Source organism: Molossus molossus, unplaced genomic scaffold, assembly GCF_014108415.1.
Source record: "Molossus molossus isolate mMolMol1 unplaced genomic scaffold, mMolMol1.p scaffold_m16_p_10, whole genome shotgun sequence".
In the NCBI taxonomy this organism is placed as follows: Eukaryota; Metazoa; Chordata; class Mammalia; order Chiroptera; family Molossidae; genus Molossus; species Molossus molossus.
Window position 1 is genome coordinate 67,355,609 of NW_023425345.1, and position 12,980 is coordinate 67,368,588.

Below are 12,980 nucleotides of genomic sequence, written 5' to 3' on the forward strand. Positions count from 1 at the left end.
CATTCATTTGACAAATATTTGTTGAGCACCTACTAAGTGCCCCAAAGTGTTTTGGGCACCTGCAATACATTGGCGAACAAAATTAACAAAAATATCTACCCTCATGGAATTTACATTATAAAGGGAAGAGTAGATAATAAATAGTAAACTTGGTAAATAACCAGTAAAATAGTGCATGAGAAAATAATAGGTGCTGTGGGGGGAAAAAAACCCTCAGAGCAAGATAAGGGAGATCAGAAATGGCTGGAGGCAAGATGGAGAGAAGCAGGTTGCCTCATTAAGCAGATAATACTTGAGCAAAGATTTGAAGGGGGTGAGATATCTGGGTAGTGGGTCTTTGGGCATTCTAGGCAGAGGGAACAGTTGATGCAAAGGCCAGGGGGTACAAGCCTGTCTGGAAATCAGAGCAACAGTAGGAAATCTAGTGTACCTGAAGTGGCCTGGGCAGCGAAAGGAATAAGGAGATGAATACAGAGACCAGAGAGGTAAGGGTTGGGGCAGTTGTGAAGGGCCTCAAAGGACTTAAGTTTTTACTCTTAGCAAAACAGGAAGCTCTTGCAGGGTTTGGACCAGGGGGCTGTGATGTGATATATTTTTAAAGAATCCAAATGTTCAAACAATAGGGAAACAATCAAATAAATTACAGTAAATCTTGTGCTTGTTCCTCATAGAAGCTCAGAAGATATAGAACGAATAGATATAATGGAATATTATATAACTACTAAAGTTATAACTTCAAAGAATATTCAGTGACAAAGAAAAATGCTTATCATACACAGTAAATGAAAATAATCTGATTTTTAAAATTACATGTAAGTATGGCTCTAATTTTGGATAGATAGATAGATAGATAGATAGACAGACAATAGAAAAAGAAAGAGATAAAAACCATAATAAAATACCATCAAATATGAAATGGTTTTAAGTAAGTACTAAAATTATTGGTGTTTTAATAGTATTTGTTATACTTTTGAATTTTCTATAATGTATTACTTTTATAATCAGAACAACAAATATAATTTTTTAAATACTTACCGTAACTACATAATATCCTTTATGACTTTTATGGTAAATGTCAGAAAATATGTTCATTGATCAAAATTATTATTTTCTGGGTTTTCGGGAAAATAGAAGGAATTTTATATTCATTGGCTGAATTTAGCAGCAGGCAGCCTGCAGTTCATCAGTGTGGCTGTCACCAGTAGTTCAATAAATCTATTGGAATCACTACAGAAGAATTTCTAATGGGATCATGGAAACAATTTGGCTGGTAAAAAACAAATGATTAAAAAGTCATTACATTATCTACACAGGCAGGAGAATTGCCTAATTTAATCACGAAAGTCACTACAAAAGACCAAAATAATTACAGTGTAAATGGATACCCAAAATAAGGGAATCATTTGATTTTAATGATACCTTGAGAGAAAATTAGAGGTGCAGGGTGAGTTTGCCAGAACCATGTAAAACAGCTCATTAGCACCCTCATTGGATGCAATTGACTGCTCATTTGGATCTGAGGCGTCCCAACCCCCTCCTGGGAGCTCCTTCTGGTTAATTTCATTTTGGTGTCTGGGTCTGATGTCTTCAAATGCCTGAGTCGCACTAAGGCATGCCGAGGACAGGTTTCCCATGAGATGCATCTTTTAAGTTCCTACAAGGCTCAATTTTTAGCAGGATTTCAGCCTTCTGTAGCCAAGAACATGTTGAACCACCATAAAAAAAAGGGGGGGGGGAGTAATTTGGTTCATGGGGTATATGGTGTGATGAACAAAAAATAATCTTAAAGAGAACCAAAAGTGAGATTCCCACAAAACATTTGAAAAGCTCCCAAAAATGTACTTTCCCTTCCTAAAGGGAAGGTTCCATGTCTACTATTTCCTGAGGAGCTGGAAATACAACTCCTTTCCTTGTAAACCTAACCTTCAAATCCAACATCTTACCTAGCAAAGTGGCTGCAGAATTAAATTGTTGCTCATTTATTTAATCATGTAACAGATATTTACTGAGTTTGTACCATATGCCAAGTTTAAAGATGAATGAGTCTCTGCGTTAAGAAGTGAATGGTTTAGGAGGGAGAGCAGATACTTTATTAGCCTTCTGTAGAGCAGAGGGTGCTGTGGGAACACAATGAAGAGGCGTGAGCTAGGGTGGGTAAGTTTCCTTCTACAGGAAATGCCTCAAGTAAATTCCTAAACAAGTTAGACAGGTGGAAAGGGGGGTGATGGGATAGTTTTTATAGTGTCTGACATAAAACATTCCACAAATAAGCCTGAAACTGCTGGATTTTATTGTTATTGCTGCTGTTTTATTTTTATAAAAACAGCTTTTCCCTCTAATTGTAAATGTAATGCATGCTAAGCACAAAGTTCTTATATTTCATTAGTCAGAGATAATAAATCTTACACTCCAAAGGGTCTTAATCTGGGTTTTAACCTGCAAGTAGGATCATCTCACTTTTTTTTTTTTTTTTTTCAAAACAGCCAGGATTCTTATAGGAAAAGTTAATTGAAACAGAAAGCATCAAGTTTTTATATTCAATTCCCTCTTTTGAATAAAGAAGCAATAAATTCTCTTCCTGCAGAGCGAGGTGAGCCTTTGGAGCTACTGGAATCTCATTACGAGTACAGATCCAGGAATTCCCAGTCCTCCCCTGACCACCACCTTCCTCATCACAATGATATACTCATAGAAAATAACAGACAAACTGGAACAAAATCCCACTTTACTAGCATCCATGCAAGTCCCAATACCCCAGCTCAGGGCTTGTTTGGATGTGGAAGTTTAAATAGGACTTCTTGTTTTCTTTGTCCATTTCCTCCAAAATCTAAATAATGTTCAAGATTTTCAAAAGAAAGAAGCTGGGACAAAGAGAGAGAGTGAGGGAGAGAGAGATAGAAATTATAAATTCTACAAAGCATCTGTTTTCTAGTTTATCTGCCCAGATTTTTTTTTTTAAAGATGTATTATTTAGGGTATCACTTGTTGCTGTAACTAAAACCCCCACAAATTTAGAAACTTATCTAGATAAGTTCATTTCTAGTGGGTACTCACCTGGTGGTGAGCAGTTTTCCTCCACATAGTGACTCAGGGGCCCAGGCTCCTTCTATCTTCAAGCTCTTCCTCTGGATTGTGGTATTTTTAAAAATCATAGTCCACAGTATATTAACTTATATTAATATATAAATTTATATTAATTTTGATTCATTTTTTAGATAATGAGGGGAAGAGGTTTAGTTAATAAGAGAGGAGGCGAGCCCTGGCCAGTTTGGCTCAGCGGTTAGAGCGTCAGCCTGCGGTCCGCAGAGACCCGGGTTCGGTTCCCGCTAAGGGCACGTACTTCGGTTGCAGTTTGTCCCCGGCCCTGGTTGGTCGTGCGGGTGGCAGCCACTCGATGTGTCCCTTCACATCGATGTTTCTCTCTCTCTCTCCCTTCCTCTCTCTCCCTCCCGCTCTATCTGTACAAAAAATGGAAAAATGTCCTCGGGTGAGGATAAAAAAAAAAAAAAAAAAGAGAGGAGGCGACATGATAGAATAGGAAGGATGAAGGTTGAAAGGCATAAATAATACTAATCCCTAATGTTGCCCAAGTGCTGACTCTGTGACAAGTTCTACTCCAAATGCTTTGCCTTCATGAACTTGTTCAGTCCTCAGAACAGCCTATAAAACTCCTGAATACAGCCCAGCCTGTGTGGCTCAGTAGACTGAGCATCCTCCAATGGACTGAGAGGTCCCAGCTCCATTCTCGGATGGGGCACATGCCTGGGTTGTGAACTCAATCCCCGGGATCCCTGGTAGTGGACATGCAGGAGGCAGCCAATAGATGTTTCTCTTTCATATTGATGCTTCTATCTCTCTCTACCTTTTCCTCTCTCCAAAAAAAAAAAAAAATCAATAAAAACATATTGAAAAAAAAAATCTCCTAAATACAGGCAGTTGGCTTCAGAACCTATGCTCTTAATAAACAAATAGAAAAAAAGCAACTTGGAAGTAATGAAAACTATCCAAAAGAAAATAATTATTAAAGAGAGATAAAAGAATATACTGTATCCATGAAACAAGAATGTTGTCTATAAACATAAACATTCAAAGAACCAAAAAGAGGAGTTTTTGAAAAATAAATTCCCAAATATAGAATCTGTAGACCAAGCTGCCCCTCTCCTTAGCTTCGTTCCAGTCCCTGCCCACTTTGACTTCTGTTTTTGATGCTAGAGTGATCTTGGAAAGTGTAAGGGACATTTCTTGTTTTATTGTCTTTTGCTCTGCAACTGATTTGTTCCCCAAATATTCAAAGCTTAAGGGTTAAAAAAAATACCTTTCTGGTGATGCTTTCAGATAAATTGTTAAGGGCACTAACCAGAAATAAAATTTTAATTAGATTAGGGCAATCTTGTCAGCATGCTTTAAGCCTAACATAACAAAACTGCAAATATTTTAAGTTAGTATGAACTAAATACTTGCTGTATTTTCTTCATTATCTTTATTTATTGGCCAAGAAAAATATTAATGTTTGTAAGAAACTTCTTATCACCTACATGATTATCTTTTATTGCGTAATCAAAGTTTATCATTTGTATTTCTAAAATAAACTCATCAGCAACACATAAAAAAAGAAAAAAAAGAACCTATGCTTTTAACCATTACAGGTTATTCTTTCTCTAAATGGGTTAGAAACCAGAGTCTACCCTTTAAAATCTATGCATACTTACACAAGTTCCTTAATTTCTCAGAGCATGCCTCCCAATCAATAAAAGTGGTTGTTATTAAGATTAAATAATGTGAGGTCAATGACATCATAATGGGTGCTCAGGAAATATTAATTAATTCATTGAAATACTTTAAAGCTCTATATTCAAAGCACTGTGCTAAACACTGGGTTATTCAATTCTGATAAAATTTATGTCTTCAAGGAGCTTAAAATCTAGTGGAAAACAGCCATTAAATAAACAATTGTATGAGTAACTATAACTGGGTAAGCTCTATAACAAGTTTAGGGTGATGGACTCAATCTTATTCAGAGGCAGGATGATTCATAGCAATGCTTAAGTAAAGTTCAGAAAAATGGTTAGGAATCCCATTTTTATTTATGTGTAGGCTTAAAAGAAAAGAAACTAATAAGAACTAATGAGGCCACTACTATGAACTTATTATTCTGTGTTTTTTCATGACTGTTATTATTGATTACTAGAAATCTTATCTTATTTCTGAATCTTTTAAAAATAGGACATATTACCAATTACTTTATTTCTTATTAAATGTATTACAATGACTTTGTTGATAAGCAATTATTTAAAATTTAGGGAAAGTTACAGAAAAGAATGGGACCCTCTGGCGAACCAGCACAAAACTCCAAGAGAACTTTGGGTCTTGGGAAGGATGTTGATAATGACATTACTACTGATGTTTTTGTCTTAGGCCCCTGGATTAAGCATCTCAACTAAGAAAAGAGGCCCCAAAACTGGCCTCAAACTCCTAGGAATGCTCTCAGGTGGGCAGAGTCTTTCTGAGGTGAAGGAAAGACCAAGGACCCTGGAAACGACAGGGCGATGAGGCGGGGGTGCTGGGAAGGCTGCGGACTGGGATGCCCTCCAGACCAGCCCTGGGGGTAATGAAAACGGAATCCAACTCCGTCCTCTTCCTGCCTCTCTCCACAACAAAAATATGGACAGGTTCTTGGGTGTGACCAGATCCCTGTGTAGAAGGAAGGGTGGCAAATCGGGTTCCAGTGATTCTCTTGATCAGTAGCTTCAAATTAAAAATAGTCTTCTGTCCTCACTAAAATTGTTACCCACATCTTCAACCTTATGGATTAGCCCAGGGTTACTTGAAATTGTAATAAGATTTGCATGGTAAACACTTTTCTGAAAACTGTGACGCAAAAAAAAAAAAAAAAAAAATCAGGTATTTCTCCTTATTGGTCTGAAAGTATATCTTTCTCAGTTATAAGTAAAAAGATATGGGTGAACTATCTAAATAATATATAATAGCCCTGGCCGGTTTGGCTCAGCGGTTAGAGCGTCGGCCTGCGGTCCTGAGAGACCCGGGTTCGGTTCCCACTAAGGGCATGTACCTCGGTTGCAGTTTGTCCCCGGCCCTGGTCGGTTGTGCAGGTGGCAGCCACTCGATGTGTCCCTTTCACATCGATGTTTCTCTCTCTCTCTCTGTTCCTCTCTCTCCCTCCCACTCTACCTGAACAAAAAATGGAAAAATGTCCTCGGGTGAGGATAAAAAATAAATAGATAAATAAATAATATATAATAAACCATTAAAACAATTATGTTGAATACGTTTTTCTGGGCCAAAAGTTAGGAGAAGGCTCTCCTTCCCCCACTCCCCCGTCTCCTTCCTTGCTCTTTTCTTTCTTTCCTGAAGAATTCAGTCCTAAAGCCATTGGGTGGGTGAACCAAGATGGGCATCCGCACTGGCAGTAGGAGAGGGAAGGGAGCTGCAGGGCTCAGAGCAGTGTCGGAGTCCAGGTGATAAGAAGGTCCATGCATGGAGACGGCTACACCAGGGTGTCAGCGCACAGAGGAGGTAAGAAGGGAGCCACACGCAGGACGGCCCAGCACACAGAGTGCCAGGGTGGGCAGCACAGGTGGCCAGAGACCGAGCAGGTGAGCAGGGTGCCCAACAGGTGGTGGTTCAGCATGGATGTCAGAGCCCAGCCAGGGTGAGGAAATGCCGCATGGAAGGGTGACCCAGTGGAGGGTGAGCCCCAGCATGGTGTGATGGTGACCACACAGAGGAGGGGATGGCAGAGGAGAAGGGAGATCAGTTATGTTCAAAGAGATAGATCAAATAAGCATACATTAGAAATAATAATGTCTCTCATGGCCAGAAAAAGAAACTATGGATATGAGCCTGGTAATGTTGGTGTTGGAATAGAATCGAAGGTATGCTCTGGCTGGTGTTGCTCAGCGATTAGAGCATCAGCCATGCACCAAAAGGTCTCAGGTTAGATTCTCGGTCAAGGGCATGTACCTGGGATGCAGGTTCAAATCCCAGCCACATTTGGGCATGAGCGGGAGGCAACCACTATGCGTCTTTCACATTGATGTTTCTCTCTCTCTCTTTCCCCTTCCCACCCTCCCTTCTACTGTCTCTTAAAAAAAAGGGAGCCCTGGCTGGTTTGGCTCAGCAGTAGAGCGTTAGCCTGTGGACCAATGAATCTCAGATTCAATTCCAGCCAAGGGCATGTACCTCAGTTGTGGTTTGTCCCTGGCACTAGTCAGGGTAGTGCGGGAGGCAACCAGTCGATGTGTCTCTCCCACATTGATGTTTCTCTCTCTCTCTCTCTCTCTCTCTCTCTCTCTCTCTCTCTCTCTCTCCCTCTTTCTCTCCCTCCCACTCTATCTGAAGATAAATAGAAAAATATCCTCCAGTGAGGGTTAAAAAAATAAATCTTTAAAAAAAAATCAAGAGAAAAAAATATCCTTGGGTGAGGATTAACAAAATTTTTAAAAAAGAATCAAAGGTATGGATGTAAACTCATAGTTTTCCATAGTCAAAGCTAGTCACAGAAATAAAGGGGTGTGTGTGTGTGTGTGTGTGTGTGTGTGTGTTGTTCCTTAGAGAGATGGCTCATTCTCAGCTGGCATACAGAAAATACAAGATGAGCCTGGAATAGCTTATGCCAGGAAACAAAGAAGTACTCAAAGAATGATGAAGATTTGTCAAAAGGACACAGAAGCCAACTTGAAGGGGGTACATTGACCAAATTGAGGGACAATTAGAGCATCTAAAGACATAATGATAGCAATGCATCATACATAGCCCACTAAATAAATAGGAAGGAAACCATGAGCCCATACAAACTCAATAAATGAATAAACTAAAAGTTTCATGATGAATGGAATATTTACATAGTTTCAAATTGCCTTCCCCCCAAATAACTATAATTTTAAGTAACTAGACGGTGGAGAAACCAGGCACACACCACCCTAATCAAGCAATCAAAGTGAACATTACCAGTCATGGGACAAATTAAAATCCTGTGCAACTGATAGGATGCAATGAGAGAAACAGGCCTCACTTCTGCGGTTTCGCTGCCAAAAATGAATAACCAAAATCTAATCACGAGACAACAAAGAAGCCCACATTGAGGGAGAGTCTACTAAATAACCGGTCTGTAATCTTGCAAAGTGTGAAGGTCACGAAAGTCAAGGAAAGATGGAAGAACTGCTGCCGAGAAAAGGAAACCGAACAGACACGATGGATGACTCGGTGCAGTCAACACAATGGTGAGCCGGCTCCCGGCGGATCGAGGGCATTACCGGGACAGGCGGCGCAGCCCGAGTGGAGACTGAACTGGCGGTCGTGAGACTTCTCTGCTAATTGCCTGGGTCTGAGGGTGTGCTGTGGCCACGTAGGGAAAAGTCCTTGTTGTGTACAATGCACATGGAAATGTTCAGGGAGGAGGGGCGTCGGGTGGGCAATGTAGTCTCAAATCATCCAGAAGAAATGTTTTTATACCACAGTTGCTGCCTTTCTGTAAGTTTATGATTGTATAAGAGAAATTTTAAGTATTGTTTAAATACCAGGACAAGTGTGTCCTGTGGTGACCATGGAGTGCCTGACTGCGAGGCTCTCCTGGAAATGTCGGGGTGTCTGGCTGTTCTATCAGCTGCCGGCCAGACAGAATCTTGGGGGGCAGTTCTGTTTTTTCCAAGGGCAGCTGGGCTTTTCTGCCTGTCTGCTTTTCTCTCTACCACGGGGCTCTTGCCCCCGATGAGTGGCATTTTTCATTAGCATGGTTGCCAGGCTTGAAAATCCATCCGATGCTAAACAGACCTTAAAACACCAACAGGCCAGGCCCCTGTCCTTTGGGTGTCCTGGAGGGAGCAGCACTGAGCTTTGCCGCCAGCAGACATCTGTCAGCTTCTCACGTCTGCAGGACGACACAGGTCTGTGCCAGGATATCAGAGGAAAGCCACACCTTCCTTTTTTCACTGAACAAATATTAAGCACTTATCATGAGGCAAATGTGGTGTCCAAAGTAGGGGATGGAGTTGTGCGTAAAAACACAATCTCTCCTCACGGAAAGAACAAGGGCACTCTTCAAACACGACTTTAAGAAATTGAACGGTAACATACAAACACAAAGTACACAAATCCTAACTGTACCGCTCAGTGACTTTTCACAAACCAAACATCCCTGTGTAAGCAGTACCCGCATCAAGAAAAGGAACTTTAGCAGCACCAGGAGCATGTTTCTAAGCCCACACTCCTCCCGACCCGGGCTTGGTTTAGCCAGAAGCAGTTCACTTCTAAAGGAGATTTAAAGGAGGAAAACTATAGAGCGATCACGTTGTAAGTTGCACAAACGTCTAATCACTGGATTGTACGCCCGAAACAAATATAATATTGTACATCAACTGTCATTGGAAAAAAAAACGTTTAAAAATTAAAAGTAAAAATTTTAAAACAAAGGAGGAAAATGAAGTACTATTAGTTCTTCCAGAACAGAGTTTTTTATCCTGGGGACCAGGGACATACAATGCTAAGCTCGTTTCCTTGTGCAGTGACCTGTTCTGCTTCTCCAGGGTGCTGGAGTTGCTGATTAGTGGGTAACAGTCTGAGCCTTGCCTGGTAGGGACCTTGACAATAATTCCCATAGGAAAGAGTTTGGGCAGAGCTGCCAAATTCGGTTGCCAGCAGGGGTCCCCTGCTAACATCCAGCCTGTCCCTTTTGTCAGACAAGATGCAACGTGGCGGATACTGCATTTGCTCATCTCCCACAAAGGCCTTGTGGCCACTCCGAGCGTGTGAGCTGTTTGGGCTGGGAAAGTGAGTGAAGAGGTGGAGTGAGCTTTATCCGTGGATCCAATGGGCAGGCAATTCACGGGCTTGCATGATTCTTGGGTGTCCCCCAAGAAGCCCAGCCCCTGCTTCTTTCACAGGAGGCCACAAGGGATGCCCCCCACAGTCCCTGGTGGCACCGCTCCCCTGGGACTGCTGGCTTCTGGGTCAGTATATTCCACTTGTGTGTCAGAGACGGTTAACTCAATGGCTCTTTCATTTGTGTAACATGAAGGCCCGTAGAGCTCACGAGGAAGCAGGTGTATATCCTCAGTGAGGCCACTTAAAGTATCTCTAGTTTTCTTTCTTGTTTTTTTTAAGAAATTTTGAGCACTAGGAGGCTGTTGAACCCAGAAGCTGAGCCCAGTCACCCCGAGGGTTGCCCAGGAGAAGGTCCGCTCCTGATGGTGGCTGGAGTCTCTCCTCACCAATCCCTTCCTCCCCTCCTCTTCCTTTTGCTCATTTTGGTCAGACCTTCCTTTTCCCTTTCTCTTCCCTTTTCCTCTCACTCTACCATTGTTTTTACGGGTTCTACTTGAATCTCATCACTTCAGTCGTAGGCAAAACAGAAAGAAAGGAAGAAGATGTTTTCCCAGAAGAAAGGTCGGAAGGAGAAGACTCACGTGGATGGCAATGGATGCCGTGGGCATATAGCAAATAAAAGCTAGAGACACTTATTGCTGTTTTAAGGAAACAAAAATGTCTCCTCTGCCCTCTTAAGGTCTCCAGTTGGATTTACGAATTTAACCGGCATAAGATAGATTAACAGGAGAAAAGCACACGCATTTTAATTATTATTTTACATGCACATTGGAGCCCTCACAAGAAAAACGAAAACCCAAAGCAGCAGCTAGAGTGCAATGCTTACACATTAAGTTGGACAGGAGGAGTGATTGTGAAAATGTGACCAGACAAAGGGGCTTGAGCTGGGGGAGTCGGTTGTGGAGAAGTGACCGGAAAGATAAGAAGGAGCAACAGTTCTGCTCGCACACATTTCTCCTGGCCGCCACTCCTCATTCCTGGTGACAAGAACATTTCTTTCCTCCTGGTACATGGAGGACATCTTCCACATGGGAGTCATCTCTGGCTTTCAGAAAGAAAGAAGAAGGTCAGAGGGCCCTTCTTGCATCTGCTGTTTTCAGAGTGCTTTTAACTCATAAGAATGAATATGCCTGAGCAGCACATTTTGGGGTGGTGTATTCTGAAGTCTTCACTATATAGGAAATGGTCTACATGAGGTTTTCCCTTTAAAGAGAATTTTGAGAAAGTTGCCAGAAGGGATGACTAAGAGCTATGCCCACGGGGAGGAATAAGGTAAATTTAAAGCTATAGAAGGTTAAAGTTGAGGGCATTTACAGAATTTAGAGGGTTTTGAAAGGTCCTCCACCCCCACACCTTCATTTATGGATCGGAAGCAGATCCAGAGATGCTCTCTGACTTGCCTGAGGTCCCGTGAGTGGTCAGCGGTGGGAACCCACACCTCCAGTCTCTCCAAACAGTGCTCTTTCCCTTGCGATCGTTCTTGTAAATTGGAAAAAAAACAAACAAACACAAACCAACTTCATCCTAGGTGTCCCACTTTGGCAAGCTCCAGCAAGTTGAGAAATTAAGAGTTACAGTATTATTTGCAAAAGCATCCATCAGAACTTATTCCAGCCTTCAGAAGCACAACACAAAGGCATCCTCTCCCTTACTACCTTAAATTATGGGCAGCACATTCAGTGAGGTTTCCCTAACTCACTTGTTTTGGAAGTGTTGAAACTTTTCTGAGGAGCCCAATCTTTTTGTCTTCCTGTGGTTTGTTTGAAATTCATTCCCCCCTTTCATCCCCTATAATCCCTTTCTCTCTCTCCCCCTTCTCCACCCTTCCACCCCACCCCAGTCCCATGTCAAATCTGAAGGATCTTAAAGAGAAATATCACAGTCACTAAGGACTTATCATCACCAAGATTGATCCCATATGGTGTCAGATGAAGAGTGAGGCCACAGCCTTGTGACTCCACAGGGACAATGCGGGGACACGGCTGCCTTTGCTCTTCATCCCCCATCTGCGAGGAGCTGGCCTGCGAGAACTGAGGAGGTCCACTCCCCTGGCCTCAGCCGAGTTTCCAGCCATGCTTTTTTCATTTCTTCAACTCCATTTCAAGAGCAGCAGAATTCAGAGGTTTGAAAGGCAGACAAAAACACATTTCATGTGATCCCATGCCTGCAGAATTCACGCTCCCATTTACCTTTGAGCTCTTGCCTATTTTTACTAATTCAATTGTTCCTTTTGTGTCTATAAATTATATTTGGGTTTTTTGTTGTTGTTTTGTTTTGTTTTCCTCTAGTGCGTTTAGTTTCCAGGATGGAAGAAATCTCATCTCAGACTCTAATTACAGCCCCGGCACTGATCTGTCTGTCCTTTGTTTCCAAGATGTTTGAGGAGTTGTCTCACTGAGTTCTTCACTTCAGTGTCAGTGGAGGTTTCCAGAAGCTTCTTCCATTAGCCGTGCGTTGATCTGGAATCTGACTGTCTCCCCAAGGCAACGTGCCACAGGAGGCAGGGACCGCAGAGAGCAGCTGGGAGATTCAGGCGAGGACGGCCCCAGCCACCCGCTCGGACATCATTCTCACGGCATATTCCTTCCCGAAGCATCTTGTCCTCAACTACACAATGGCAACTATTTATAAATGTTTGAAGTTTTTCTCTTTTAGAGAAAGAGGTGACTTACTGTTTGGTTTCTTCGCATGGTCTTCGTTTGGCCGGCTGTGTTCGGAGAAGCACACAGCCAGGCTTTCCTGGCTGAAGAAGGAAGGTCTGTCTGGCTCCACGAACTGCCTGCCCAGTCACCCCGCATCACAGCGCACGCCAGCGGTCACACTATTGAAGAGACAGCCAGAAGTGGACACGAAAGGGAGAGGACACATAACAGCAGTTCTGCTCTGGTAAACTGCTTCATGGCATTCAAGGGAGAAAGACAAACAACTCAAACTACAACCTTAAAACGCGGTCAGCAAGAAACAGACTGCCCACCGGGGGCCTGTGGAACTTGGTTCCGAGGCAAAGTGCAATTATACACTGAAGTGCTGAGTTATGGAAGGCCAGGCGGGGGTGGACGAGAACAGGCACCCTGGCCCTACAGTGTGCAGCTCCGAACGAGATTCATCCTGTACGTGATGGACTTGCCACATGTTGAGGA